This window comes from Euprymna scolopes, chromosome 7 (genome assembly GCF_053919585.1).
Source record: "Euprymna scolopes isolate OS-2025 chromosome 7, ASM5391958v1, whole genome shotgun sequence".
Taxonomy (NCBI): Eukaryota; Metazoa; Mollusca; class Cephalopoda; order Sepiida; family Sepiolidae; genus Euprymna; species Euprymna scolopes.
The window spans coordinates 101,464,127-101,491,436 of NC_136488.1; the positions used below are offsets into that span (position 1 = coordinate 101,464,127).

General features: G+C 34.1%; 1 protein-coding gene and 1 long non-coding RNA gene across 2 annotated transcripts in view; one reads left to right on the forward strand and one right to left on the reverse strand.

Annotated features, from left to right (window-relative positions):
• Window positions 1-27,310, reverse strand: part of LOC145279864 (uncharacterized) — a 333,260-nt gene that overhangs the window by 245,892 nt on the left and 60,058 nt on the right. The gene's annotated exons all lie outside the window — the stretch shown is intronic.
• LOC145279866 (uncharacterized) overlaps window positions 1-27,310 on the forward strand; it is a 70,156-nt gene that overhangs the window by 4,694 nt on the left and 38,152 nt on the right. The window lies entirely within an intron of this gene.

The following is a 27,310-nucleotide window of genomic DNA, read 5'->3' on the forward strand; positions in this document are numbered from 1 at the left end:
AACCCCAGTTTACCCTACCCTTGTCTAGACTTATTGCAGTCACCACAATACCAAATTTACTTTACAAGTCTCCTTAATTAAAATATCTTTAAATATTAAACTTATATATATATATATATATATATATATATATATATATATATATATATATATATATATATATATATATATATATATATGCCAGGTTAAATGTATTCCAAAATGAAAACTAATGAATTTAACGAGGTTATGAAGAGTGCTCAATAAAATAAGATCAAGATATATTTATTTTTTATTAATGTAAACAAATATACGTGATCGTGGCACTAGACATGCTAATGTTTCGTTACAAATGGTCGGTCAAAACCAAAAATCCTCGTCAGGCGACTTAATAAATGATTGCTTTTCACATAAAACAACAACAACAACAACAACAACAACAACAACACTTCTCAAAACCATTTGTCCGAAACATGTGTTTTTTGAAATGGACATTTGTTGAGGTTATTTACGAATGCTGAGCAATACTATGGAAGGATTGGAAACGTGGGTCGATGGGTAGAACTGCCGGCTATTAACGCGATGGTTATAGTTTCAATCCTCGGCTTGGGAGAGGTGCCAATCTAGCCGCACTGATGAGTTGTGATACAACGAAACAGTAACGTATGTGAATGAATATATATATATATATATATATATATATATATATATGTTTGTGGAAATGTATGCTTTAGTAAATGAAACTGGTAATAAAAAGATAGAATCGCCTTTTTTTCACAGTAACAAATTTCGACAAAAACAAAACATTACTACATATATATGTGCATGTCTGGCTGCATTCCAACAACCTTTCACGATTGCAAATCATGTTAAATCTAATCTGTCTGTTTATGCTTTGATTTACGGCATATCGTCGGGGTCGCAACTTTCTCAAACGGCATTAGTGCGCAAGTGTCATACTGAAGATAAAAGATATATGCCATTCCATAGTCTTAAATGTTATCTATTAAACGAAGTACACACTCGTTAACTATAAATTATTATATTGCTTGTTAAATAAATACTAGATATTTAATTAAAATTGCACAGTTGTGGTTTTAGGTATAGAAAAATTAACATGATGTCGAGTTGGAGACCATATGAGATTAGATGAAAGGGTGGTAACGTGCCCCTCTTCCCAGCCCCGACACTGCGTGCGTCAAAATTATACTAAGGTATCACCATTTATAAAGGCCCAAAGGCATTAGAGGATTAAGGTTAATAGAATCGTCAGTTGAATGCTGAACAATACTATGGAAGGATTGGAAACGATGAGCGGGATGAACAGAATTTAATTAAGAGGATGACTCAAGTATTTGTTAACATTGGATTTAAAAACGTCCATGTTGCGGTTAGTTGGGAAGCAGTTCGATGATATCGTGTTGCATCTATTTGTTCATGGAAATTTCGTTTAGTTTTGTATTCAGTGAAAGAAAGAAAATTCTTTTTATAGTGGTTGTAGCTGTACGAGTTTTCATTGCGAATGTTTTACACGGGATAGCGAGGTTAAGAGATTAAAGATCAGTAGAATGCATACCATCGAAATGACGAGATAGAGTGTGAGAGACTATAACAGCTTCTCTTCTGTGAGAACGAGGCTAGAAGGTGAAGAACTGATTGCCCCTTCCCTTCGCTAGATTTCAAAGTCTATTTTGTACTCGTTCAAGACAGGAAAGATCTCTTAATCCCTCCACCCAACGAATTATTATTATTTTTCTTTTCCATTTAATCTTTTTTTCATTCTAGATTAAAAAAAAAAAAAAAAAAACTCAATAGAAACTGGACTTTATGTGAATAAAGAACAAAAAAATTTTTTTTTTGCAACCGATCAATAATTTCCTAATTCCTAAACTTTTTAGAAAACACAAAACCAATTTTATCGCACTTTAATAAAATAACTCGTTTCTTATTAACTTAATTTGCCTCCCCACGAAAACAAAGGTCGGTTTTTAATGTGGGGAATCCAGCCCCCCCCCCTAAAAGGGTCACTCTGAATTGAAACAAAGATAAAAATAATTACCTCAGTCTAGAAAGATTTATTTTTCATTGACCGAGAACAGAAAAGATGAAGTGTAATATCAGACTAAACAATAGTCAAAAGGTTAAAAATGTTCACTAATTAGAAATGACATGGTTATCATATTATGTTTGGAAATTATATTGATGAGGATTGATAATTTGTATTAATCTCACGACGTTTCGGCCGACGTAACCGCTGATCATCAGGTGCGTCTTGTCGACTCGATCATATGGCACAGCGGATAAAAGTATTAAGTATTTCACTAGTAAGTGACAGTTGTCTAGCTGTTGAAGGTTTGGTCCTCTTCACTATATGCAATAAAATTAGTTTAAATTTCTACCCGGTCCTGGTTGACGAAACGAGAACAATCTACCCCTGTGAATTGAACAAAGAGTTTAGTTCGAAAATCCGTCTAGTTCGAGATATATATATATATATATATATATATATATATATATATATATATATATATATATATATATATATATATATTTTGATACCGCAAAGTTTTCAGGGTGTTTAACTGCCTAAAAAAAGTAGAATATCATATTTTTTTGTCTTCGGTGAATTTAATTAGCATAGTGTCCTTATGTACAAATTTACCGATTTTTTTTAAAAACTATAATTCACATTTCTATTTTCGAATATTTTTGATATATTGGATAAACTAAACTAAAATAAACTAAAAATTGGATATTAATTTTAAATCAATACTAGCAAACCACCCGACGTTGCTCGGTCGTAAGATACGCTTAAATATGATATTTTAATTCATGCAGATTTCATATTTGTTATTATAGAGACAATTCTTTATTGATTATTATATCGAACCTAATGGTAGTTAGATCAAGGCTAATAATAATAATAATCACACACACACACACACACACACACACACACACACACACACACACACACACACACACACACACACACACACACACAACCTTTGGCCTTGATGAAGGGGAGACTAAAACTTTCTGCTATGTTTTCAAATGATTCTGAAATAACACCACAAAGATACTTGATTCCAAACATTTCTCATATGTTATATTTCCCCTCTTTTGGAAATAGGGTACGATTATGAACATCTCCAGTATCAAATAATCCTTATACACTGTGAAATTTACTTTATGTATGAAAATCAAAGAGGATAGATATAACACATGAGAAATATTTGAGATCAAGTATCCCCTTGCTGTTATTTCAGATCTTTTGAAATCGTAGCAGCAAGTTTTAGTCTCCTCTCCATCAAGGCAAGAGGTTTGGGGGAAATATCAGATATTTTGTAATTCATATACAAAAGTAGGAAAACAAATGACTATGATTGAAATATTTTATGGTTGTAAAAAGTGCCAAAAATAGACTCTGGATGATGGATGATCCTCTTAATGTGCGACCTTAAGAGCAAATACACAATTCAGGTCATTACCTTTCCAACGAGCCTTCATTTGTTAAATTTTGATCAATAGTCGCTGATATATATATATATATATATATATATATATATATATATATATATTCACCTGCTATACCATTTTTAAGAGATGGAATCGCCGATCGTGGAAGACAAGATTCAAGCAAGGAAGTACGCCCAGACGGTCTATAGATTTTTACAATGATATCGATACACATAATTTAAAACATTTAAAACAAATAAAAACTTGTGCTATATAAAGTATTCAGACATTTTTTACAATAGCTAACAAAACAAAAAGAAAAATATGCAACAAATAAATATTACCAAAGGCAAGCTAAGTTACTGTTCTACCTACTTGCGTATTATTTTTGCGTTTTAACTTATTTTAAAGCGTTTATTGTCATTGAAACAAACGTAGTATCTAGTCTGCTGAGTTAGAACGAAAACAAATGGCGGTTTTGTTATAGCCATTTGAACCATTGATAATCGCTCAATGGAAAATTAAAAAAAAATACACTTAGAAATCCATCTAATAAATGTTACCAATCAAATGAAACTGATGTTCTACATTGTAAAGTCTACAAAAAAATTAAATGATGTACCAACGTTTCGGTTACATAGAATAGCTCTTCCATAATACTTTCACTAGTTTAAGATTTTATCAAACACATACATATTGCCACTGCCGCTCATACGCGCGTACTGGTCTTTTTATGCAATATAAATCAAAATTTGATGTGGAACAATTCTTTTCTCTAGTAAACTTTATGTATGAAGCCTATTTAAAAAGTTTAACGAGGGAGGGTGCTAGTAGCGGCCAAATCGTAAAGTTTGCAGAAATAAGATATATAAATAATAATAAATACAGAATAAATAATGAGTTCATGTTACATACTGTGTTGTCTAGAAAATAGATTCCAAAATTCACAATGATTTTATTAGTTTAGGAGATTATACTGTGTGTGCGTGTATGTGTGTGTGTGTGCGTGTATGTGTGTATCACTCTCTAAGGTGTTTGGTAGGAACAAAAACCGAAAATCCTTTTTTTATTATCGGTCACTATAAATTAACGAGTACACACCCCGTACCCCGTAAGAAAGAAAAAAAAAGCTGCTTTCCCAGTGTTTGTAGTAATATTCATTTCAAATAAAGTCACAGTTGACGAAGTTTAAAAAAAAAAAAAAAGAAGCAAAAAAAAAAAAAAAAAAACAACAAGAAAGAAAGAAAGAAAGAAAGAAAACGTCTCAAATTGAAATGTTTCAATAAATAAATAAATAAATAAAAATAAAAACAAAACAAAAAACATATCAATCGACACAGAAGAAAAGAATAAGGCAGAAAAGTCGGGTATGTTTTACAATTCACAGTGATTCGAAAAGCCCCCCCCCACCCCAATCAAATATATAATAAATGTTACCAAAAGCAAGATAGGTTACTCTGCTACCTAGCTGGATAAGTGATAATGTTTTTACTTAATGTAAAATGTTTATTTGGTTCGTAAAACAAGTAATGTCGAGCGGTACACGAGCATAAGGAAAAATGGCCGCATAACAAGTACTTTACGACCATATATATATATATATATATATATATATATATATATATATATATATATATATATATATATATATATCAGGTCATATCATATGCTACTGGTACCATGTAACCCAGTACTATCTGCCTCATGGTCGGGTCATCGGCGACTAAACTGGTTCCCCCACCAGACTTGTTTGGTGAGGAGGGTGGTTAGTCTCCCTGAGGGATGAAAAACAAGACCTTCCAAAGGGTGAATGCACCCTTTTTCGGGGTCAACAGCCAACTAGCACCGTGTGTGTTTGTGTGTATGTATGTGTGTGTTGGGGTGGAGAGGGCTCCCGTAAGCCGTGGTGAAGGCAACCTTTCTAGGAGAAGCAAATCTCTGGTTTAAAAAACCATAAAGCGGGAGACCAGTACCCGCATTAAGCTGGTCTGCAGTTTAACTTGTTGCTGGCTATCATTCTCTTGCTTGTTGCTGGATCTAAACATTTTGAACCGAGAGAGAGACTTAGCTGTCGTACAAAGCTAAGACTCTGTAACATCATCAGTGTATAGATACTACCTCAGGCATTTGTCTATAAAAATGGTTCTGTGACGCATGGAGGCTTGAAATGCTGGAAGCATGTAATAATTGATCTCAATGACCGTCTTCAGTATCATGCCTGACTGAGTGTGTGAATTCACCAGTAGGACTAAAAAAAAAGTCATTTTTGGGCTCATGGACTTTAAGTGTCTGAGAGAGTGGCACTCGTCTGACAAGACCTTGCAATCATATATATATATATATATATATATATATATATATATATATATGTAGGGGGATTATGATATTTTACTATTCAAAAATTCAATTTTTTATGACATTTTTTTACTAATTTTATTACGCATGCCTAGAATGTGTTTAGCATTTTCCTTTTTTAATGAATAAGAGCGTGAAAATTAGTTATATTTAAAAATAATAGTCTAGAATTGTTATTCACAGAGACCCCTACGGAATCGTAGAATCGGGTTCGAATCACGCTAAATTTATCATTATAGTGAGGTGTTTAAAAAGATATGCAAGCCCAGTGTACCTATATTTCTCTCAAAGAAAAGTAAAAATCTGTCGAAATGTTTAAAGAAACTCTGCTTTAATAGTGCACTTCATTTATTCAGTCTTAGCTCGTGAAGAAGATGTCTTGCTGGACTAAGGCAATACAAATTTTTGTTCTAACCTAAAGTGCCTCTTCATGGCGAGCTATATTTTCATCCATATTAAAAACCGTCCTCGTGCCAAACTCTGCCCACATAGGGATGCAGGTAAGCAGAAAATCGTTAATAATAACACGCGTAGAAAAAAAAGTTGATACGCCGTAAATCAATCACGCCTTACCATCTGCTTGTTATTTGACCCAGATGGGGATAACGCCGCCAATCCTTCCACGACTGTTTCTCTCCTTTTCGGGTTTGTTTACTTTCAGTAAATAATCGTTCGTTGCGATGTCTATTTATTTATCTCACCATTGTCGGGGTTAAACTGAAAGCAAGGCAAAGTAAACATCAACAAATATATACATATCGTTTTCACAACATAAATGCTAACTATGTTTGATAGTAAGCGTACTAGTGACCCGTTGGGTCACAACCACAATCACTATTTTACTTTGCTTTCATTCAGAAATTCATAAAAAAGTCTTAATGAATTCTTTCATAACTAAAAATATGTCATTACTTCTATATTGGCGTTATGTATGGAAGTATTATTTTATATAGAAGAAAATATTATTTATTTAATGGAAATCATCCCCCCACCCCGACAAGGCATAAGGATAAGGAGCTAAAATGATAACAATAAAAAATACCACTGCAATGCCAAAAATTAGTTAACAGTAAGGATTATACATATATATTCCGATCAAGAAAACAAAAATTATTCTCCCTTTGTCAGAAACGTTGCTTATGGATTGAGGACTAAGACAGCGAAAGTTACGAGTCTTTCCTTATTTGGCCCTTTCGTCTCCGCATTCCGTAATCGATATTTCTGACAAAGAAAGAAGAAACGCTATTTTCTGAGTCGGAATCTATCAGTATTACACGTAGTTAGTTTGCCATCTAATTTACATGTGTTTGTGGTGCGTGAAAGACACATATGTAAATTAGAATATCACTCGTTGTTGAATTGAGAAAAAGATAGAAAGATGGATAGATAGAGAGAAGTGATTTAATTTTAAACGACGGCTAATTCAAGCAATTTTTTTTTCAAACATAACTCAATCTCAGAACTAAAGTATATTTTAGTATGCATTTTTTGTGCTCATGAAATATTTAGGAAATAGGCATTGATAAAGCTTACATCTAGTATAATAAGGGATATTGTCATTTTCGGAAAAAAGAATATAACCTCACAAACCATGCACGTTTTCAATTACCATTGAAGATTGTACTGAATATTGATCTAGATTTAATACAGTGGAAACCAGAGATACGTTGGCCCTAGGATACGGTTTTATCAGTTTAGGATGTCGAATACGATGTTTTTTTCCGGCCCCTGGTTACGGGATTTGCGCCGTCTTACGGTGTTATCTACGTTTTTCTGATTTTTAATACCGTATCCCGGGGTTCTACTATATTATTAAGCAGAAATTTTAAAGTGTATTATTTTAATTCTTCAGACTTCTCATTTTGATTTTTGTATCCACTACATTTCGACCGATGTAACCTTCAACCTTCTTGAAATACAACTCTTCGAATTTGGGAAGCTTCTACTTGTCCAGGGCTGCAAAAAGGAGAATAATCTCCTATCTAAAAATATATTTAAGTTTAGTTTTAAATTCTGTTCAAATTCTCGAGTTCGACATAAACCTTCCCATTTTGGTTAAAGGGTTCTCGAAGAGGCACCTGAAAATGGTCGAAGGTTATATCGGGTCGTTTTTTAATAAGCGTTGTCCGTTGTGAATATAGCAATCAAATTGAGAACAGTAGTCGGAGCAATACAACGTATCATTCATCTGACCCCCCACCCACCACCCACGCAAAAAAAAAAAACAAGCTAAATAATTGTAAAATAAGGAATTTATTCTTTATAAACTTTAACCTATTTTAAGTTCGAAAACCTAATAAAAAAATTTACCCGTAAGCGTGTGTGTGGTCATCATTCACAGACAGTAATGTTTTGCTGTTTAAAACTCATCAGTGTGGCTAGTCAATCTAGTGCTTCAAGCCGGGATCGAAACTAAACGGTGCGAGCTGACAGACAGCACCTCTACTGTTACTCCACCAGCGAAATGTTAGCGAAATCTATAACAAATGTAAACATCTTTGCAGCATGCCTGAGAACGTAGTTGCCCGCCGATGATTTCCTTACGATAACTCTACCAACAAATGAGTAACATATTGTCATATGTAGATAAATAGTTTCTAAATAATAATATATATTACGAAATCATCAATAACGTGAAAGGAGTTGACTAATCGGTCTGCTTTGAGCAGCCGGATTTTATCCTAGATCCAGCATGACTAAATCGATCAAACTTGACCTCCACCCACCCACCCATCCACCAAACGGACGTTAATTTATAATCATTTTTAAAAATAGAATTTGTATTAATGATTGTAAAACCTAAGATTGAGCACTTTATTGTTTTTTTTTTCAACTGCATGTGTGTGTGTGTGTGTGTGTGTGTGTGTGTGTGTGTGTGTGTGTGTTGAATTCACCTGGTGACTGCCGAGTACAAGTTTTGAACTAGGCTCAGTGACTCTTAACTGTAGCAACCAAAGAAACATATTACGCGTTCTTATTTACTAATTGAGCATTGTCTGAATTCTTTCACACATGAATACTGTGTGTGCGTGTGTATTGTAAATCTTTCAACCATAAAACTATTTAAAATTTCATTCAAAAATATTTTTAGTCCCAAGTCTTCTATCTTTTCTAATTCAATAATTGTTTTTTATTTATTTAATTTTTTTTTTTGGTCCTCAGACAAAAAAGGAGGGTGGGCCTGTAAATTCACCCTTGTCCGGTCGTCCGCATTTTTCTGAATAACTACCCCTTGGAATTTTTTTTGAAATTTTGCACAAACATTAAACATGATATGAGTAAAAAAGTAACTGAACGGATTTTCCGTCCGCGGAAACTCAGGTTGCCCCCCCCATCCCTACGGGTGCCTTTCAGGTTAAAATGTCTAAAATTGACATTTTTGTGCATATTTTTTATATGATGCCTTGGATTTTTATAAAACTTTCTGAAAAGTTGTAACTGATTTCTATATAATTTTGTTTGCCCATACTTCGCGATAACTCTTAGGTGTGCTCCCAGGGCTCTTTTTAGGGCTAATAAAAACACTCCATTTGTTGGACTATTTTACCATATTTGTCAAAAAATTTTCTGTGTATGTCTATTTAGCAGTTTTGCATGGTGCTGAACTCAAATTTAAATATGTTAAGTCCTTGGGGACTTTTGGGGCGAAATGGGGAAAGGGCAAATAATGGACTTAGTCATTTCATTTTTTTTTTTTTTTTGCATGGTGCATAACTCAAATTTACATATGGTAAAACCTAAAACTGCACCATTTGTTCATTTTCACCAGGATTTGACATCCTCTGGGGACTTTTGGGGCTTAATGAGGGGGGGCGACAATGCTGAACTTAGTCATTTTTTTATGCCTCGTTCATTGTGCATTCAAGGGGGACCATGCATGCTTCACTTTTTTTACAATTGCCACAGTAGTTCGCTTTCATGAAATTACTCCGAATTTGGATCTTATTAGTACTATATAGTATTAATGCCTTTGCATGAATCATTAGATTTTGCCATGCGAACTGATTTCATATATATATATATATATATATATATATATATATATATATATGTATGTATATATATATATATATATATGTATATATATATATGTATATATATATATATATATATGTATATATATATATATATATATATATATATATATATATATATATATATATATCCGACAAAAAAAAAAGATGATGAGAGGTGAAATGCTGATCGATCATCATGCCAACGTAGAAAGCAAAGAGAAAAATAAATTAAAATAAAAAAGCAAAAAAAAAAAAAAAAAACTACCTGCTGTGCATTGACACATATCTCATTAAAAGGAGGTGGCGATCGACTTAGTTAATCTTATCTCTCTGTCTTAATCGGATTAACCGGCTTGCACAAGGACTGATTTACACCAATAATCTGTTAAATCCAAATTTGAGGACTAGACCTCTATCAGTATTTTTTTTTATTAAGCTAAACTTAAGTCGACACATATTTACAGCACGTAGAAAGGGATCGAACTTGGGACTGAATAACAATTAGCTCATCCCGATAACACGGCAGAGCAAACCCCTAAACTGTTACTACTGTCACCAGAATTTATTTACTCTGACTAGGAGCAGTGTAGTATTTGTTCTGACACTAAAGTTGCTCTTTTCTATCTTCAGTCTATGGAGGAGAAATCCTTCATAACTGAGGCATTTTTAATTGTTATCCCAATCCAGAGTACCATTTTTGGGGATCTAAATTTACCGACATTAATAAAAAAACACACACATTGTGTCTAACTTTGTCCTCGTGGGGAGGCAAGTAAATAAGGTTTTGAATTAACTTTTCTATTATCATTAAAACGGGTGTATGGAATTGGCATAATGGATACCGTCGCGAACTATGTGATCTGAATTGCCGAGTACAAATCTTATAAAACCTATTGTGATCAGATTACGTACTAGTATATTAGGCAAGGTATGAACCCACAAGTTCTACCTCCTAGGTATGGATAAACCGAAAAGTTTTCCTTGAAACATTTCACAGTAGTAATTTAGGTATTAAATAACTGAAAAAAAAGTGTTGATGCGCTGTATAACGGACAAAATAAACAAGGACGCATGTTCTGAGGATATGTCCATTCAATCTGTGCGTTTAATGCTAAAATGATTGTGACAGACCAACGGACGAACCTAATTAGTTCTATTATATTCAATAGCAGACTAATACCTTTTGTGGAAAAGGTATTCTTATACTAACAAGTCACCACCTACTAAGGCCAAAAGCCACTCAAGGATGAGAGTTAATGACATTTTCAGTTAAATGATTACTAATATGATGAGAGGATTGGAAACGATGGGTGGAATGGTAAGAATTTGATTAATTAAAAGGATAATTCGACATGTATTTGTTAACATTGAACTTGAAGATAACCGCGATGTAGTCAGCAGGGAATACAGGAAAGTTCTTTCCAATGGTGACAGACGACTTCTCGCTGTGAATATTTTACAAGAGGGAACCAGAGATTAGAACTCAATTAAGCATATCTCATAGAAATATGGATTGAGTAGAGAAAGACTAGCAATGTCTATTCTTTGAGGGAAGAGACCATCCCTCACTCGATTGTGAAATCAATAATGTACTCTTTGAAATCTTTAGTGGTTAGAGTCGCACCTCTCCAAACGTAGCAGCAGCATCAGCTCATATTTTTTAACTCTTATGAAGGTAGTGGATTGCATGAGGAGTCAGATACCTTCTGGAGCAGTAGAATGATCCATTCATTTTACCAGCATCAATACAAAATGCCTCCATCCAGCTTATGCAAATGCTGGTTAGAATAAAGAATTGCCATCTCTTACTTGATATATACATCGGCTCGACAAAGGGACAGCGCCGCGTTTTATTGTTCTATATACATGTGCACTGTGCACCCCAAACTCGTGTTTCTACCATTGAATATTATATGGACATTTTATAAATGATAAGTTTTATTCTGCAGCTGTCAGCTCGCAATTCGATTCTAACGTCATTAGTTTTCACAGAGGTGAGAAGTGACTGTGGTTAAGTGGTTAATGACACAGACTGACAAACTTGATGTGCTAAGTTCGAATCCATTTCGTTTCACAAAAATATTTTCGCTTAGGATGTTGGCAAGTAAGTGCAAATTCTGACAAAATATCTGGGAAACCAATGGCAACAATAGAATCATCTGATTCATTATGAATGAACAGAAACATGTCGCCGTTCAACCGTATATAGCACTAAGTAATCGCAATGAGTCACCCATCTGGCACTGGTCAAGCTCAATATTACTTAGCTTGTCCAATCTAACGAGAACCGTTGTGTCAATTGTGCTTCTTATATAAGCCCTGATAAAATAAATAACATTTAAAACATTTATTAAGTCAATATCACACAGTAGTAATTTTATAAAATCCCTCCCATTTCTAATCTTTTTTTTTTTTTTTGTGGGAGGTTTCATGTTATTTTTTTAATGTTCTGATAATGATTTCTACCCCCATCAAAAAAAAAAGAAAAAAAATTGGCGAAAGGAATGATTCTTATAAAATTACTCATACAAATATATATATATATATATATATATATATATATATATATATATATATATATATATATATATATATATATATATATATATATATATATCAGAATAATGAGGTGAATTGAATCACAGATTATTAAATCTTATCAAAAATCCATGGATTTAGGAAATTACTTTGAATTGTATTCTTTCTCTAATTAATAAATTTTTGCTTTGAAAAATTGTATTTTTCTGAATTAAATTTAAATATGAAAAACTATATATATATATATATATATATATATATATATATATATATATATATATATATATATATAACTACTCATTTACTCACATAAAATTAATATACGAAAGTATAAATTTATGCGTAAACTTTAAGTATTTACTTCAACAGTGCTCAATACGTAGGTAGAGCTAGTTAGTAAGTTATAAAATATATAAACGCAGAATATTCAGTGTAGCTTAATCGCCATATATATTTCATAACTTACTATATATATATATATATATATATATATATATATATATATATATATATATATATATATATATGACACTGAAGAACTTGAGAAATAAATAAAATACTGTATTCCAACAGCATTCAGCTTTAAAAACTAGAAGTTGCCAAGCTTATGAAGGAAATGTAAACTAATCAGCTCATCCTTTTAGTGTGTGACATAAGGCTTGAATCTGAATATGAACGAGCGTTCCATTCGCCATCATTTCTACGGAATCCACGACGGATAACATATACCCAAGATATCTGAACTCTCTCTAATTAGAGGCTATACCACATGGACCCGGGATTGATCCTTGAATTTTCCATGAAGGAGGAAGCTACCGTGTAGCGGAGAGCAGCATTTTACAGCTAGAGTCGTGATTTTGCCCTCACCGTGTAGCATCTACTAATTCCCTGCAACAAAAGACTCCTAACGCACCTGTTCGGGCCGCGTGTACTACTACTACTACTACTACTGTGATATATTCTTGAGAATGGTGAGAGGGTTGTGCGAAAGACGATGGAAATCGTCGCAGACTTATGGAATCGCTGATTCTGATTTAAAACCCTATTAAATCCTATTAAATCGATTACATTTCCGTGCGCGCTAATATTACTCGGCAAAAGTATGGCCCCTCCCAAGTCACGAGAAAAATAAACCAGTTACCATAGACATCTTGTTCCTATTTACAATGTCTCCCCACGGGACAGAGTTAGACACCAGGGTCGTTTTTTAATGTGGAGAAAAGGAACAAAAATAAAAATTGTCTCAGTCGTGAAGGATTTCTCCTCCACTGACACAGAACAAGAAATTGAAATGCAGTATCTGAAGAACAGATACTACACTTTGATCTTGACCGGAGACACCTTTTTTCGGCACTAAATACATCCCATGAGGTTAATTTGCTCTAAAACTAAAATCTTTTCTCCTCGAGTGCGGTTTGGCCTTGATAAGTGGTGACCCACTAGTAAAATCGACTTAAAAACTCTAAGAAAACATAAATGTTTAACATATATATATATATTAAAAATTGCAGCATACACATACAAAATTATACTAACAGGGGAACCCGATGTTGCCCAGTATTGAATGAGGATCAACGAATGTTTCGTACTTCCAATGCTTTTATCTAGTCGGAGGCCCACCAGAGTGCAGTAACTTAGTCCACAATAGTTAATCTACATTGCAGTGTAGAGAACTTAATTTTAATTTTATAAAATTTTTATATAATGGTTTGAATGAGTAAAGTAGCATGGTTCGATATTGTTCTAAACAGAAACGTTCATTTCGAACGATCCCTGTCCTATCAAAGAACCTACCGTTGATTTTATATTCCATGCTCTTCTGTTTTTGCAGTGATAAAACTTCTCAAATGCACTTGTGATGTAAGGTTGTGTAAAAATATTAATTCTGGTGATCAAAATCGGACTGTTCCTGCATTAATCGGATGTTTTCGATGTAAAACCTATTTAAGAGCACTTCCAGACACATATAGTATATTTGTGTGAAATTTCATAAAAATTGGCCTCGCACATACATAGACAAAATGCCTTTTATATATATCAGAAGAACTCTCGCTCTCTATTATATATATATATATATATATATATATATATATATATATATATATATAGAGAGAGAGAGAGAGAGAGAGAGAGAGAGAAAGAGAGAGAGAGAGAGAGAGAGATAGATAGATAAGAACTATATATATATATATATATAGAGAGAGAGAGTTCAAAATCCATTTCACGATTTTTAATTTCGAAAACATTTAAAATAAAATAAATTGAAATTCAAAGACTCTTGCTGAATTAATGTCTAATTGATATGGATGCTATTTAATGCAAATCTGAAATATTTAAATAAAACGCTGTACGTTTATTATGCTCCTTAAAAACATTTTAAATACTTGAAAGAAACTTAGATTTGGATAAGATTTGTTAATTGATGTTTAATAGCCATTATTTAAATTTCATAAAAAATTGGGACTATCTAAATTTTTGTGAACGGCTTTCACCTCATTTTTATCCTTTCTGCATAAAACTACATCAAACTTAATGTGAATCATGTGACTACCCCTTAACGCCTATTGTTCCAAAATTTACAATAATTTGTTAATTAGCTAAAGAGCAAATATTACACACACAGACATATATTTTCAGTCTCCGTTCAATCTTGACAGACTATAGATACGCATTGTAAGGGTGGCTGTGCGTGAACTTTTTGTGGCAAGAGTTGCGTAATCTCCAACCACACCTCTCTTGAGTCGGTGTTGTTAAATACCAGTGGCAAGTAGAGGTTCAAGAGGACTGAAAATAATGCTGAGATAAGCGGAGAGCAGAGACTACTGGTCACTCCTGTGATACTAGTTAAGCTCATCATTCCTTAGCTTCGGTGATCTTTTAAAATTGAAAATACACAACGATAGACACAAAGATATATATTACCCGCCTAATTATATAATTTCGTGGTTAAAATAATAGATCGCTGGATAGACGCATATTTCTTAAATTGCTATAGATATAAGTGTCATACTTCTTTTTAATGTTCAACAAGTTTAATTTTTTTTTTTTTTACGTGCAAAGAAGTGTTCTTCCTTTTCGTTTCTACAAGAAAGAATGATATTCGACAAATCTATTTATGTCCACCGCGACAAAAATATAACATAGTGTCAGAATACGAGGATTAAAAAAACTGACGGCCTAGAAGAAGAGCACTCGAACCAAATAAAAGTAGAGCCGCTTAAGGCGATTAGTAATAAACCAGCCGTTCTCAAGCGCTAAAATGTGATTGAAAGCACGACCGCCGAGAGAGAGAACTGCACAGAAGCATACCCCCGTTTGACAGATGCGAGGTCTTCACACACTCATGAATGACCCAAACTATAAGACTGATTGTCCTGGACGTATCATCGGCAGTATAAACAAAACCTACCCAGGTTGTACCCGGTATTCTCCCTTTAGTATCTCTTCGATCTCCATGATACCACCCTTCAAGACAGTGTGTCCTCGTCAGAGGGGGATAGTATATGTTTATTCGTCATGATATCATCATCCTAGTTATTACCCCCTCTTTGGGTTTAAGATTAGAGATAACTCAATTGGAGTTAGCTAAAATTAGGACTATTGTAATAACTAGGACTAAGACAACAGCATATTCTTTTCATTATTTTGACTCTCGAGTGTGTATCCGTTGATATCTTATATGCTTTGATACGGTTTTCGGTTGATTAACTATGCCTGTGTCGGATATATACTCGAGTGTCAAAACAATGATACGGATTTTCTTTCTTATAACAAAGACCTACTAATAACAAACTTTCGGGCATTAAATGTTGTCTTTCCAGGAGGTTTGACGAAAGTTAAGTGTGCATTTGATGAAAGTATTTCTGTGAAACGATCTGGATTCGAACTTGTCACGCCTAAGATTTCAGTCGGTATCATTAACCACTTAGCCACCGTCACGCAAATTGTGGTGATTATTTACATTATGTGTGTGTGTGTGTGTGTGTGTGCGTGCGTATGATAGACCTACCATTTCTACTTTTGTGAGTATTTAAAAAATAAAAAAATTATTTTTATTTATTTATTTTTCTTTTTTTTTTACCACTTATCAAGAGACATTCGGGTCCAGGTCCCCACAATGAGATCGATAAAACCACTTCTTACTGTAAAAAAAAAAAAAAAAAAAAAAAAAATATGCAGAATAAAAGCCACTGTGGAACGCACCATGTACTGTTTGATAACTACCTGTGTAAGTTTATGTTCAGGCAGAATGATAAGGAAACGATATTTTTATGCAAATGCTTAGAAATATGAACGAATCTCAAGTTTAAGTCATAAAAACATTTTTTCTTTGTCCGTTTGGGTATCGGGGAATTTTTGACGGGTGAGAATGCACATCCACAGTTTTTTTCGTGTTTGCATTCTTTAAATTGTTTTGTTACTCAAATTACCTGATGTTTGTTTACAGTTTAGTATTTGACCATCTTTTTAAAGTGGGGTATTGTTATTTTATTTACTTCCTCTTCAGGGAGTATAAACACAATGCCAAGTGTGGGTTTGATGAAAGTGTTTCTGGAAACTGGATTTGAACTTGGCAAACCCAGGTTTTCAGTTCGCATCGTTAACCACTTAACCCGTGTCATCCCCAAATGTTTTATTGTTTATTTAATCTTGGTTGTTGCCATTTTCAAAGTTTCAATTGTTCTTCTTTCTGGCCTTTTGATGTCTTTTGTCATAAGGTTAACCAATTCCGCCTAAAGACCCTTCCCAGAAGGGAACTGGAGCGTAAACCGACTCGCACTTTGTCAAAATGGCGGCATCAACTAAAAACGAAGATAAAACAGTCCGAAATATGCATATAATGTTTATCGTATATTTACATAACTTTTACTTTCTTTTACGGCGCGTGTTTTTAATGGCGTCTAAATCACACAAATAGTAAGTAAATGGAGTACAAGCACTCGCAATATTTCTTCGGAAAAGTTTTTTTTCTTATGTAAACTGAATTGATGCGAACACAAAAATCGATACCAAGTTTGGAAGGCAAATCAAACGAACAATGTTAAACATTTGGAATTGACCGAGACACAATAATAAAGCACCGGTTTATTCTGGTTCTTGAAGTCTTCCGATTTAAATGTTTTTCAACTGAATATTCAAAGTGAAAATTTCTTGAAAATGGAAGCATCAGAATTAACTAAAGTTAAAGACCAAAATGTTCAAAGCGGGTACCTATTTACAATGCCTCCCCACGAGACAGAGTTAGACACCAGGGTCATTTTTTAACGTGGAGAAAAGGAACAACAATTAAAAATTGTCTCAGTTGTGAGGGATTTCTCGTCTACTGAAGGACAGATACTACACTTTGATCTTATTTATCCATTTTATTTATTGAGAAAAAATTGAACATACAAAAAAGTACACACAATAAGATATCAATACAACAAAATTAGGCACAAGGCCCTATAAGAAATTGGGGAGAGGAAGGGTACAGGGTCTTTGTGACTATGTAATTGGAGTATACAAATGATGACTGGAAGTCTTACTCTTGACTGGCAACATTAACCATAATACCTCATTCACTCTATGGAGCCTAATCTAACTACTGAAACCCAAGCGTTAAAATTAAAGAACATATGTACAATTTGTAAAAACTTATCTGTCTGTTTGTGTATGCCTTATTATTATTTTTTTTTATCTTAACCCGAAGGCCAAGAACGTCTGCTAAAGAGTAGGTATTTATTTGCTTCCCTACGAAAGCAAATTAGACACAATGTAGTTTTTAATCTAGGGGAAAACCAGCTACCCCCAAAAGGGGACACCCTGGCAGTATCAAAAAAATAAATAAATAGTAATTGTCTCGGTATGAAGGGTTTCCCCTGCATTGACCAAGTACCAGTTAATTCAAGTGAATATGCTGACCTGAAGGCCAAGAACGCCTGTTAAAGAGTAGAAAGAAAGAAAATCCTATTTGTCTTATTTTTATCATGAAAATCTAACAATCACACTCGTCTCTATTTTTTTCTTCTTCAGGTTTTTAAATTCTTTATTTTCCTTTCGCTTTTTGTTTCCTTTTCCTCCTTTCTTCTCTATCATCACTTCCCCTCTCTATCATCTCTTCCCCTTTCTATTATCTCTTCCCCTTTCTATTATCTCTTCCCCTCGCTATCATCTCTTCCCCTTTCTATCATCTCTTCCCCTCTCTATCATTTCTTCCCATCTCTATCATCTCTTCCCATCTCTATCATCTCTTCCCATCTCAAGTATCCCCCGTCCATTTTACACTTCAATTTTCAACTCTTTCTACATTTTTCTCCATTTTCTTTGATTTCCCTGTTCTGTTTAATTTATTTTCTTAAAAATTCTTTTTCTTTTCATTTCTCTTCATTTCCGTTTTCTTTAGTTTCATCTTTCATTTCTACTAGCCTGGATGCCCGGCGTTGCCCGGGTGTTTTAGGTGTGTGTTGATAAAAAAAAAAGTTATAGTAAGCAGGCTCGAACCCGTGACGCAAAGGTGGAAAAGAAAGTGGAGGCTTGTGTAAGAGTGTTGGTTGAGCAAAAAAAGAAAAAAAGAAAAAAAGAAAGGAAAATTCCGAGCGTAAAAGAAGTGATAGTATGCAGGCAGGCAAGCTCGAACCCGTACCGCGAAGAAGGAAAAAATTGTGAAAGAAAAAAAAAACAAAAAAAAAACGTGCGCGTTAGCTGTTGCACCCATCGCCAAACCGAAAGTGAAGTAGGTTTAAATTAAGGCTAGACAATCGAAAAGAGGCGATGACTTTCGAAAATATTGTCGAAAAAAGAGACCTCGCCATGTAGAAAAGTGTCCAGTGAAGGAATTTATATTTTTAGCCAATTTTTCGATATTTGTCGTCCGAAGGGTCGAGCTTTAAAATGATACCGATCTCCTGAAAATCTGTCGCCTCTGTCGAAAGTTTTTGCGAGACATACATACATACATACATACATACATGATGATTGCAACGTCTTTTCAGACGAATGCCTCTCCCTCAGACACTTAAAGTCCATGATCCCAAAAATGACTTCCATCGCCACAGGACCATTTTAATAGACAAATGTCTGAGGAAGTATCTATACCAAGATGATGTTACATAGTCTTAGCTTTGTACGACAGCTAAGTCTCTCTTTCGGTTCAAAATGTTGAGATCCAGCAAAAAGCAAGAGCAAGATAGCCAGCAACAAGTTAAACTGCAGACTAGCTTAATGCGGATACTGGTCTCCCGTTTTATGATTTTTTAAATCAGAGATTTGCTTCTCCTAGAAAAGTTGCCATCACCACGGCTCATGAGAGCCCTCTCCACCCCAACACACACATACATACACACAAACACACACGGTGCTAGTTGGCCGTTGATCCCGAAAAAGGGTTCATTCGCCCTTTGAAAGGTCTTGTTTTTAATCCTTCAGGGAGACTAGCTACCCTCCTCACCAAACAAGTCTGGTGGGGGAACCTGTTTAGTCGCCGGTGGCCCGACCATGAGGCAGGTAGTACTGGGTTACATGGTACCAGTAGCATATGACATGACCTGACTCACACACACATACATACATACATACATACATACATACATACATACATACATTAAAACAGACAGGTGAGATTTATATTACAATTTTTTTCTTCAGTTGCATTTTTCCGTTTTTAATTTAAAATTAAATATAAAATGATGTTTTTGATAAAAAGTACTTTGCCTTAAAGAAGCGAAGGTTGATTTGAAAAATAAATCTTTAGAAAACTAACTTGTTCGATATAAATATTACCTAACCACAGGTTCCAGTTATTGATTCCGCTGTACATAAGCACAATATTCATAGACTCTACTTTCTTTCTAATTTCTGCAATCAGATTGCAACACCTTAATTTTGGAGGTTTCAATTTTTATTTTGGCCTAGAAATGTTTTTTTTCTTACATTATTGGATTATTTACTTCATCGCACGAGAAAAATGTAAATTTTGGAAACTTCATGGAATAAGGAATAACGCTATTGTATTCGTTGCTTTTGGAACATTTGATCATGCAATCAGTAATGTTATTTTTAATCAGTAATCACGTAATTTTCTGCGTTTTATATACACACACATATATATATATATATATATATATATGTGTGTGTGTGTGTGTGTGTGTGTGTGTGTGTGTGCGTTTGTGGCTGGCAAATATATGGGTTTCTTACACTGAATTAAATCCTCGTGAAAATTGAATATCGGAAAAAATAGCTGCGATATATTTCTTCTCATAAACGTAGTCTTAGTGGTGGCCGAGGGAGTTGGAGCATTATGACCTTAAACAGTAACTAGTGACTGAGATTCCTGCTATAAGATTGGCATGCCAGTTGTATATAGCCACACTGAAGAGTTTTTCTAAGACGAAATATAATTAAAAAAAAACATTATATACATAAGGTATAAGAATCTGCGTGTGTTTTAAGGATCGCATAAAAATATATCCTTTCTAAGGCAATTATAAAAAGGGCTTAATTGTTGGCACTTCCAGACCTTTAGGTTTTGATCCCAGTATATTCAAAGAGAAACCGTTTTTCACTTTCACTCAGAGTTCTGCTTTTAAGAAGCCGACTTTACACCATTTTAAAGCAACCTCCGCTATATCCAGCTGATGTGGTGAGAGTCAGTATGGACTTATTTCGCATGGACATGATAAACATTTATATTACAGATATATAATCCTTACTGAGCATTTATAACGTTCCCAACTATCTCAAGGCCTTAAGCACGTGGCGATAAATGAACCCCGTGACAAATAGACGATTTTTAGTGTTTCCAAAAATAGGGGGGGGGGAGCGCGGGCTGATTGAAAACTATTATTTTGTGCTCATAATTTATTGCTGAAATATACTTACAAGACATGAAGAAAGCCAAAGGTGAAATTATGATCATGTTTAAGTTAAGCAATTTGGAAATATCTCATCCCTTCTGAATTAGCATTGCTAGCTATTGAAAGAATTGTAGATTTAGAAGATCCATAAGCACAATAGTTTATCCCCCCCACCATTGAAATTAGAAAATAAACAGGGATATCTGAGTGTAAGACCATATTATTACGTGCTCATTATTTATCACTGATATACAACTCTTGCAAGAAATGAATATAAGAAAATGTATAGCATGGGGGATTCATTTAAAATTCAATGTAGGTGCCAGCATTCACCACCAGCTTCAGAACAAAATAGAGGGGAGACAGCTTGGTAGTCCCTCTTCCTCTTTTGTCCTTTAGTCCTCACATTCCATGTGCGATGTTTCTGACAAATTGAGAATACTTGATGTTTTATGAAGAAGCTGGATTTTTAGTTGAACGGTATGGAAAGATTTTTTATCCTCCGATAATGGGTTTTGGAATTTTTGAGACAAGGATTGATAATCTGAATTATTCAGACTACTGTTCTCGTTATGGATGTTATTCTTATAATAATGTGACCGATGTAACCTCCGATCTTATTCAGGGAAATCTGGTAGAAATTTTATACAGATTCACAAGTTCAGCAAGGCGCACCTGAAGATTATCCTGGATTACCCTGACCGAAACGTTATGAGGCTACCATTAAAGATGAAAACGGTAAAATGAATAAAATAAATCATGCAATTATTGATCAGCATTGAACTGTCATTCGATCCATCCCATTAACCCTCATACTCGAATGACTTTTAACTCTGATAAGTGATATCATGTGATATCTGTGACAACAGCATATTCTTTTCATTGTTTTGACTTTTGAGTATATATCTGTTAATATCTCATATGTTTTTATATAGACGGATGTGGTTCTCGGTTGTGTGTGTCTAACTGTGTCGGATATATACTCGAGAATCAAAGGAATGAAAAAATATTCTGTTATTACAGCCCTAGCGATACCCCATTAGAAAAAAAAAATAAATCCTTATGAAATCAGTTGATGCGGTTACCAAGAGGCTTAGGAAACTGGTTACGAATGCTTACATCTATATTAGATTCTATATGAAAGCCCATGTTCTACACTATTCATTATATTCCAGTACAAATAACACATGTTATGGGCAGTTAGTGTCTAAAAGACACCAGTTATTTAAACATTTTGTTCACTCTCTAATGCATCATGTAGTCTCAATTATAGCATAGAGACCTTTGGATTATCTCGCTTATTTCACTTGGTTTTAAGAGATGTTGGATAAAATAGAATTATTAGTTTTAAATCACACTTGACTTGGAACAGGTGATTTCATGTCCGCCTACTTTATCTGCTTCCGCGATTCAACAAAGACAATCCCTTAACCTCTTCGTGGCCTCTTACCAGAAGAATTTCCTGTTTGCCAACGTACATCTCAACAGTAGACATTTGCTAAATAATATTTTATATACTGCATCCGTATTTACAAATGCCCCCATTCCACTACTCCTAATGTGTACAGGTCGGTCAAGATCGGTTGCTTCTGGTAGAAAGTTTGACGTTAACCAAACTCTTTATCTGTGCCTAAACCTAAATGTAGATTCCATGAACAAAACGCCTCTGAAACTCTGTCCCACTTTCCTGCTTTCCAACTGACTACAATATGGTTGTCTTCAAGTCCAACGTGAACAAATTCTTGATGAGCCATCCTCTTAAGTAATCAAATTTACCCAATTCCCACTACTAACGAAGACTACGACATGTTCCTCTTGACCACTGTACTCTCATTAACCCTTATTCTCGAGTGACCTCCGGGCCTCAGTAAGTGGTCTTGCCACATACATATCGGTTCTCATTACAAAAGATAACAGACCAAGTTATAGAAACAGTTTCTATTCTATCATTACCGCTGTTCTCCATTGTAGTACAAGAATATCTCGCCCATTTTGCTCGGTTCTCGCGAAAAGTGTGAATAAAATTGATTATTCGTCTTAAAGTTCATTTCTTGTGCTGAAATAAAGTCTACTTTGGTGTTAACACCCATCAATTCTTACTTTTATTAAAATAAGCTTCTAACAATGCAAACTTGCGAAATGGGCGTGACAGATTCGAATCCGGACGGTTGTCTCCCCCTATTTTGTTCTTTAGTCATCACATTTCATGATCGATGTTTCTGACAGGGGGTGGAGAATTGCCATTTCATTAGCCAGCGCTGTTTTGAATGGATGATGGTATAGAGAGATTTTCAGGTGGTAATATAGAATAGTTAACACTTCAAAATTCGCAGCCCCAAATACAAAAAATGGACAAAACCAGGCCATTAATATTAAACGTATTACATGCATCTAAATGAAGAAATCCTCTATTTCACAACTCAATTGTAAGTCTCTTTCTAACATCTGTAAAATTGGAGGTCGTTCATTTTTTAAAATTGGAGGTCGTTCATTTTTTTAAATTGGAGGTCGTTCATTTTTTTAAATTGAAGGTCGTTCATTTTTTTAAATTGGAGGTCGTTCATTTTTTTAAATTGGAGGTCGTTCATTTTTTTAAATTGGAGGTCGTTCATTTTTTTAAATTGGAGGTCGTTCATTTTTTTAAATTGGAGGTTGTTCATTTTTTTAAATTGGAGGTCGTTCATTTTTTAAAATTGGAGGTCGTTCATTTTTTTAAATTGGAGGTCGTTCATTTTTTAAAATTGGAGGTCGTTCATTTTTTAAAATTGGAGGTCGTTCATTTTTTAAAATTGGAGGTCGTTCATTTTTTAAAATTGGAGGTCGTTCATTTTTTAAAATTGGAGGTCGTTCATTTTTTTAAATTGGAGGTCGTTCATTTTTTAAATTGGAGGTCGTTCATTTTTTTAAATTGGAGGTCGTTCATTTTTTTAAATTGGAGGTCGTTCATTTTTTTAAATTGGAGGTCGTTCATTTTTTAACATTGGAGGTCGTCCATTTTTTAACATTGAAGGTCGTTCATTTTTTAACATTGGAGGTCGTTCATTTTTTTAAATTGGAGGTCGTTCATTTTTTTAAATTGGAGGTCGTTCATTTTTTTAAATTGGAGGTCGTTCATTTTTTAACATTGGAGGTCGTTCATTTTTTAACATTGAAGGTCGTTCATTTTTTAACATTGGAGGTCGTTCATTTTTTTAAATTGGAGGTCGTTAATTTTTTAAAATTGGAGGTCGTTCATTTTTTTAAATTGGAGGTCGTTCATTTTTTTAAATTGGAGGTCGTTCATTTTTTAAAATTGGAGGTCGTTCATTTTTTTAAATTGGAGGTCGTTCATTTTTTTAAATTGGAGGTCGTTCATTTTTTAAAATTGGAGGTCGTTCATTTTTTAAAATTGGAGGTCGTTCATTTTTTAAAATTGGAGGTCGTCCATTTTTTTAAATTGGAGGTCGTTCATTTTTTAACATTGGAGGTCGTTCATTTTTTTAAATTGGAGGTCGTTCATTTTTTAACATTGGAGGTCGTTCATTTTTTAACATTGGAGGTCGTTCATTTTTTAACATTGGAGGTCGTTCATTTTTTAAAATTGGAGGTCGTTCATTTTTTAAAATTGGAGGTCGTTCATTTTTTAAAATTGGAGGTCGTTCATTTTTTAAAATTGGAGGTCGTTCATTTTTTTAAATTGGAGGTCGTCCATTTTTTTTAAATTGGAGGTCGTTCATTTTTTTTAAATTGGAGGTCGTTCATTTTTTTTAAATTGGAGGTCGTTCATTTTTTTAAATTGGAGGTCGTTCATTTTTTAACATTGGAGGTCGTTCATTTTTTAACATTGGAGGTCGTTCATTTTTTAACATTGGAGGTCGTTCATTTTTTAAAATTGGAGGTCGTTCATTTTTTAAAATTGGAGGTCGTTCATTTTTTAAAATTGGAGGTCGTTCATTTTTTAAAATTGGAGGTCGTTCATTTTTTTAAATTGGAGGTCGTCCATTTTTTTTAAATTGGAGGTCGTTCATTTTTTTTAAATTGGAGGTCGTTCATTTTTTTTAAATTGGAGGTCGTTCATTTTTTTAAATTGGAGGTCGTTCATTTTTTAAAATTGGAGGTCGTTCATTTTTTCAAGTCTTATTAAATTGTCGATTTCAGAGTTTTATTCCTTTGTGTTTCCTAGGACATGGCTTTAGTTAAATGCATAGCGATGCACACTGGCGACTTTGGTTTGCCAAGTTCGAACTCAGTCGGTTCCCTAGCACCACTTTCACTTATGGATGTTGGCATGCTTCACGTGATTCATCTTGTATTCAGTTTATACTAGAAAAATCAGGAAATCAATGCCAACAACAGAATCAAATGGACAAAAGAAGTCGTACCGTACGGATTCATATGCATTGAGCATTTTTTCATATTTTCACTTAAATTCAGTTGAAAGTTGGAATATTTAGTAGAATATTCTGCCTCACGCTATGAATGAAAAAGCGGATTGTAGCACATAAAAAAGTTTTATTTACTCAAAACGATAAAATCCATTCATTTCATTAAGCATTTTATTCTTTTACTATGGAAATCGCTCCAGACAAGCATGAAGCCACTTGATGCAAGAAAAGTAACAAGAAATAAAAAAGAATGTTCAACGTTTTTTTTTTCTAAAAGTTAGTCTGTTTATATTGAATGAAAAACGTAAAACAGCTTTTTTTTAGTGCAAGAAAAAATAAATAAACCAATGCAATAATCCGTAATGGCTCAAATATTCAAGTTTATAAAATTTCGATAAGATTCAGTAAAACAAATGAAGCATACATGGTCTCCCGTGAGTGCCCAGTGAACGAGGCATAAAAAATTACTCAGTTCAGCATTGCTCCCTTCATTTAGCCGCAAAAGTCCCCAGAGGACGTCAAATCTTGGTGAAAATGATCAAACGGTGCAGTTTTAGGCCTAAACATATGTAAATTTGAGTTCTGCACCATGCAAAAAAAAAAAAAAAGAAAAAGAAAAAAGAAATGACCAACTCCATTATTTGCCTCCCCCCATTTAGCCCTAAAAGTCCCCAAAGCCTTAACATATTTAAATTTGAGTTCAGCACCATGCAAAACTGCTAAATAGACATACACAGAAAATTTTGGACAAATATGGTAAGATAGTCCCAAAAATGGAGTGTTTTTATTAGTCCTAAAAGAGCTCATGGGGCACACCGAAGAGTTATAACAATGTATAGACAAACAAAATTATATAGAAATCAGTTAGTTACAACTTTTCAGAAAGTTTTATAAAAATCCAAGACATCGTTTTTTTTTTTTTTTTAATAAGCACAAAAGTGTCAATTTTAGCCATTTTAATCAAAAGCCACCCCTAGGGAGGCAACCGTAGTTTTCCCGGAAATCCGTTCTGTTACTCATATAATGTTTAATGTTTGTGCAAAATTTCAAAACATTTCAAGGCGTAGTTATTAAGACAGATGAATTTACAGATCAACGCTCCTTTTATCGGGGAGGGGGCCAAAAAGGATGAATCAAAATTTTATTTCAGCACAAGAAATACAGTAAATGACCAATAATGAATGCTATCCGAAATGTAAGCGAAAATGGCGAGTTATTCTAACAGTCCCTATAATAAAAATCGAAAGTTGCTGTCATATCTCGAAAGGTGCTATCAACCACGGGGAAGTGGAAAATGATCTCTTTTAATCCCTATAACGTCCTTTGCACAGAAACGATGTTGCTAGCCTCTCTTTACTGTATCGTTATGCTTATAGCATATGCTAGCCCGAGCTCCAACACCAAGTACCCCCCACTGTAAATCATTTGGAGCGGGGACTATTCTAGCTATTTTGGTCAAGATCAAAGTGTAGTATCTGTTCCGGCAGATACTACAAGCTATGACTAGCTATGACTAGCTATGACTAGCAAAGACCAGATGTGGGGGCAACCCCACATGCCTGACCTTTAACCAGCTCCCATTTCCCACCTCTCGGGAGCTGGTCCCCTTTTCCCTTCCCCCTCCCTTCACTCCTCACATTAAAAATTGGCCTTGTGCCTAATTTGCTTGGTGGGGGAGCAAATAAATACCATCTGTTCCGGCAGATACTACACTTAAGATAATTTGTACCAGTCAATGGAGGGGAAACCCTCTATACTGGGACAATTA